This window comes from Gnatocerus cornutus, unplaced genomic scaffold, assembly GCF_029298725.1.
Source record: "Gnatocerus cornutus isolate USDA-ARS CGAHR unplaced genomic scaffold, icGnaCorn1.1 ctg00000060.1, whole genome shotgun sequence".
Lineage (NCBI taxonomy): Eukaryota > Metazoa > Arthropoda > Insecta > Coleoptera > Tenebrionidae > Gnatocerus > Gnatocerus cornutus.
The window spans coordinates 562,507-567,875 of NW_028275405.1; positions in this window are offsets into that span (position 1 = coordinate 562,507).

Sequence of the window (5,369 nt, forward strand, 5' to 3'; positions counted from 1 at the left end):
GCCAGAAAACAACGAAAATCGGCGAGAAATCGTCGTTTTGCATCGAAATATGCGGTTTTCTGTAAGAATTTTGATGATTTCGTGCAGAATTCTGCTGTTTTCTTGCAATTCAGCCGTTGAATCTAGGTAAAAAGTCATGATTTTGTAGATTTCGCGCTCTTCTTGGCGAATTCAAGATAGAAAACAACGAAAATCGGCGAGAAATCGTCGTTTTGCATCGAAATATGCGGTTTTCTCTAAGAATTTTGATGATTTCGTGCAGAATTCTGCTGTTTTCTTGCAATTCAGCCGTTGAATCTTGGTAAAAAGTCATGATTTTGTAGATTTCGTGCTCGTCTTTGCGAATTCAAACCAGAAAACAACGAAAATCGCCGAGAAATCGTCGTTTTGCATCGAAATATGCGGTTTTCTGTAAGAATTTTGATGATTTCGTGCAGAATTCTGCTGTTTTCTTGCAATTCAGCCGTTGAATCTTGGTAAAAAGTCATGATTTTGTAGATTTCGTGCTCTTCTTTGCGAATTCAAGATAGAAAACAACGAAAATCAGCGAGAAAACGTCGTTTTGCATCGAAATATGCGGTTTTCTCTAAGAATTTTGACGATTTCGCGCAGAATTCTGCTGTTTTCTTGCAATTCAGCCGTTGAATCTTGGTAAAAAGTCATGATTTCGTAGATTTCGTGCTCTTCTTTGCAAATTCATGCCAGAAAACAACGAAAATCGGCGAGAAATCGTCGTTTTGCATCGAAATATGAGGTTTTCTGTAAGAATTTTGATGATTTCGTTCAGAATTCTGCTGTTTTCTTGCAATTCAGCCGTTGAATCTTGGTAAAAAGTCATGATTTTGTAGATTTCGTGCTCTTCTTTGCGAATTCAAGCCAGAAAACAACGAAAATCGGCGAGAAATCTTCGTTTTGCATCGAAATATGCGGTTTTCTGTAAGAATTTTGATGATTTCGTGCAGAATTCTGCTGTTTTCTTGCAATTCAGCCGTTGAATAAAGGTAAAAAGTCATGATTTTGTAGATTTCGTGCTCTTCTTTGCGAATTCAAGCCAGAAAACAACGAAAATCGGCGAGAAATCGTCGTTTTGCATCGAAATATGCGGTTTTCTGTAAGAATTTTGATGATTTCGTGCAGAATTCTGCTGTTTTCTTGCAATTCAGCCGTTGAATCTAGGTAAAAAGTCATGATTTTGTAGATTTCGTGCTCTTCTTGGCGAATTCAAGATAGAAAACAACGAAAATCGGCGAGAAATCGTCGTTTTGGATCGAAATATGCGGTTTTCTCTAAGAATTTTGATGATTTCGTGCAGAATTCTGCTGTTTTCTTGCAATTCAGCCGTTGAATCTTGGTAAAAAGTCATGATTTTGTAGATTTCGTGCTCCTCTTTGCGAATTCAAGCCAGAAAACAACGAAAATCGCCGAGAAATCGTCGTTTTGCATCGAAATATGCGGTTTTCTGTAAGAATTTTGATGATTTCGTGCAGAATTCTGCTGTTTTCTTGCAATTCAGCCGTTGAATCTTGGTAAAAAGTCATGATTTTGTAGATTTCGTGCTCTTCTTTGCGAATTCAAGATAGAAAACAACGAAAATCAGCGAGAAAACGTCGTTTTGCATCGAAATATGCGGTTTTCTGTAAGAATTTTGATGATTTCGTGCAAAATTCTGCCGTTTTCTTGCAATTCAGCCGTTGCATCTTGGTAAAAAGTCATGATTTTGTAGATTTCGTGCTCTTCTTTGCAAATTCATGCCAGAAAACAACGAAAATCGGCGAGAAATCGTCGTTTTGCATCGAAATATGCGGTTTTCTGTAAGAATTTTGATGATTTCGTGCAGAATTCTGCTGTTTTCTTGCAATTCAGCTGTTGAATCTTGGGAAAAAGTCATGATTTTGTAGATTTCGTGCTCTTCTTTGCGAATTCAAGATAGAAAACAACGGAAATCAGCGAGAAAACGTCGTTTTGCATCGAAATATGCGGTTTTCTCTAAGAATTTTGATGATTTCGTGCAGAATTCTGCTGTTTTCTTGCAATTCAGCCGTTGAATCTTGGTAAAAAGTCATGATTTTGTAGATTTCGTGCTCTTCTTTGCAAATTCAAGCCAGAAAACAACGAAAATCGGCGAGAAATCGTCGTTTTGCATCGAAATATGCGGTTTTCTGTAAGAATTTTGATGATTTCGTGCAGAATTCTGCTGTTTTCTTGCAATTCAGCCGTTGAATTTTGGTAAAAAGTCATGATTTTGTAGATTTCGTGCTCTTCTTTGCAAATTCAAGATAGAAAACAAGGAAAATCGGCGAGAAATCGTCGTTTTGCATCGAAATATGCGGTTTTCTCTAAAAATTTTGATGATTTCGTGCAGAATTCTGCTGTTTTCTTGCAATTCAGCCGTTGAATCTTGGTAAAAAGTCATGATTTTGTAGATTTCGTGCTCTTCTTTGCAAATTCAAGCCAGAAAACAACGAAAATCGGCGAGAAATCGTCGTTTTGCATCGAAATATGCGGTTTTCTGTAAGAATTTTGATGATTTCGTGCAGAATTCTGCTGTTTTCTTGCAATTCAGCCGTTGAATTTTGGTAAAAAGTCATGATTTTGTAGATTTCGTGCTCTTCTTTGCGAATTCAAGATAGAAAACAACGAAAATCGGCGAGAAATCGTCGTTTTGCATCGAAATATGCGGTTTTCTCTAAAAATTTTGATGATTTCGTGCAGAATTCTGCTGTTTTCTTGCAATTCAGCCGTTGAATCTTGGTAAAAAGTGATGATTTCGTAGATTTCGTGCTCTTCTTTGCGAATTCAAGATAGAAAACAACGAAAATCAGCGAGAAAACGTCGTTTTGCATCGAAATATGCGGTTTTCTCTAAGAATTTTGATGATTTCGTGCAGAATTCTGCTGTTTTCTTGCAATTCAGCCGTTGAAACTTGGTAAAAAGTCATGATTTTGTAGATTTCGTGCTCTTCTTTGCAAATTCATGCCAGAAAACAACGAAAATCGGCGAGAAATCGTCGTTTTGCATCGAAAAATGCGGTTTTCTGAAAGAATTTTGATGATTTCGTGCAGAATTCTGCTGTTTTCTTGCAATTCAGCCGTTGAATCTTGGTAAAAAGTCATGATTTTGTAGATTTCGTGCTCTTCTTTGCGAATTAAAGCCAGAAGACAACGAAAATCGGCGAGAAATCGTCGTTTTGCATCGAAATATGCGGTTTTCTGTAAGAATTTTGATGATTTCGTGCAGAATTCTGCTGTTTTCTTGCAATTCAGCCGTTGAATCTAGGTAAAAAGTCATGACTTTGTAGATTTCGTGCTCTTCTTGGCGAATTCAAGATAGAAAACAACGAAAATCGGCGAGAAATCGTCGTTTTGCATCGAAATATGCGGATTTCTGTAAGAATTTTGATGATTTCGTGCAGAATTCTGCTGTTTTCTTGCAATTCAGCCGTTGAATCTTGGTAAAAAGTGATGATTTTGAAGATTTCGTGCTCTTCTTTGCAAATTCAAGCCAGAAAACAACGAAAATCGGCGAGAAATCGTCGTTTTGCATCGAAATATGCGGTTTTCTGTAAGAACTTTGATGATTTCGTGCAGAATTCTGCTGTTTTCTTGCAATTCAGCCGTTGAATCTTGGTAAGAAGTCATGATTTTGTAGATTTCGTGCTCTTCTTTGCGAATTCAAGATAGAAAACAACGAAAATCAGCGAGAAAACGTCGTTTTGCATCGAAATATGCGGTTTTCTCTAAAAATTTTGATGATTTCGTGCAGAATTCTGATGTTTTCTTGCAATTCAGCCGTTGAATCTTGGTAAAAAGTCATGATTTTGTAGATTTCGTGCTCTTCTTTGCGAATTCAAGATAGAAAACAACGAAAATCAGCGAGAAAACGTCGTTTTGCATCGAAATATGCGGTTTTCTCTAAGCATTTTGATGATTTCGTGCAGAAGTCTGCTGTTTTCTTGCAATTCAGCCGTTGGAACTTGGTAAAAAGTCATGATTTTGTAGATTTCGTGCTCTTCTTTGCAAATTCATGCCAGAAAACAACGAAAATCGGCGAGAAATCGTCGTTTTGCATCGAAATATGCGGTTTTCTGTAAGAATTTTGATGATTTCGTGCAGAATTCTGCTGTTTTCTTGCAATTCAGCCGTTGAATCTTGGTAAAAAGTCATGATTTTGTAGATTTCGTGCTCTTTTTGCGAATTAAAGCCAGAAAACAACGAAAATCGGCGAGAAATCGTCGTTTTGCATCGAAATATGCGGTTTTCTGTAAGAATTTTGATGATTTCGTGCAGAATTCTGCTGTTTTCTTGCAATTCAGCCGTTGAATCTAGGTAAAAAGTCATGATTTTGTAGATTTCGTGCTCTTCTTGGCGAATTCAAGATAGAAAACAACGAAAATCGGCGAGAAATCGTTGTTTTGCATCGAAATATGCAGTTTTCTCTAAGAATTTTGATGATTTCGTGCAGAATTCTGCTGTTTTCTTGCAATTCAGCCGTTGAATCTTGGTAAAAAGTGATGATTTTGTAGATTTCGTGCTCTTCTTTGCGAATTCAAGCCAGAAAACAACGAAAATCGGCGAGAAATCGTTGTTTTGCATCGAAATATGCGGTTTTCTGTAAGAATTTTGCTGATTTCGTGCAGAATTCTGCTGTTTTCTTGCAATTCAGCAGTTGAATCTTGGTAAAAAGTCGTGATTTTGTAGATTTCGTGCTCTTCTTTGCGAATTCAAGCCAGAAAACAACAAAAATCGGCGAGAAATCGTCGTTTTGCATCGAAATATGCGGTTTTCTGTAAGAATTTTGATGATTTCGTGCAGAATTCTGCTGTTTTCTTGCAATTCAGCCGTTGAATCTAGGTAAAAAGTCATGATTTTGTAGATTTCGTGCTCTTCTTGGCGAATTCAAGATAGAAAACAACGAAAATCGGCGAGAAATCGTCGATTTGCATCGAAATATGCGGTTTTCTCTAAGAATTTTGATGATTTCGTGCAGAATTCTGCTGTTTTCTTGCAATTCAGCCGTTGAATCTTGGTAAAAAGTGATGATTTTGTAGATTTTGTGCTCTTCTTTGCAAATTCAAGCCAGAAAACAACGAAAATCGGCGAGAAATCGTCGTTTTGCATCGAAATATGCGGTTTTCTGTAAGAATTTTGATGATTTCGTGCAGAATTCTGCTGTTTTCTTGCAATTCAGCCGTTGAATCTTGGTAAAAAGTCATGATTTTGTAGATTTCGTGCGCTTCTTTGCGAATTCAAGATAGAAAACAACGAAAATCAGCGAGAAAACGTCGTTTTGCATCGAAATATGCGGTTTTCTCTAAGAATTTTGATGATTTCGTGCAGAATTCTGCTGTTTTCTTGCAATTCAGCTGTTGA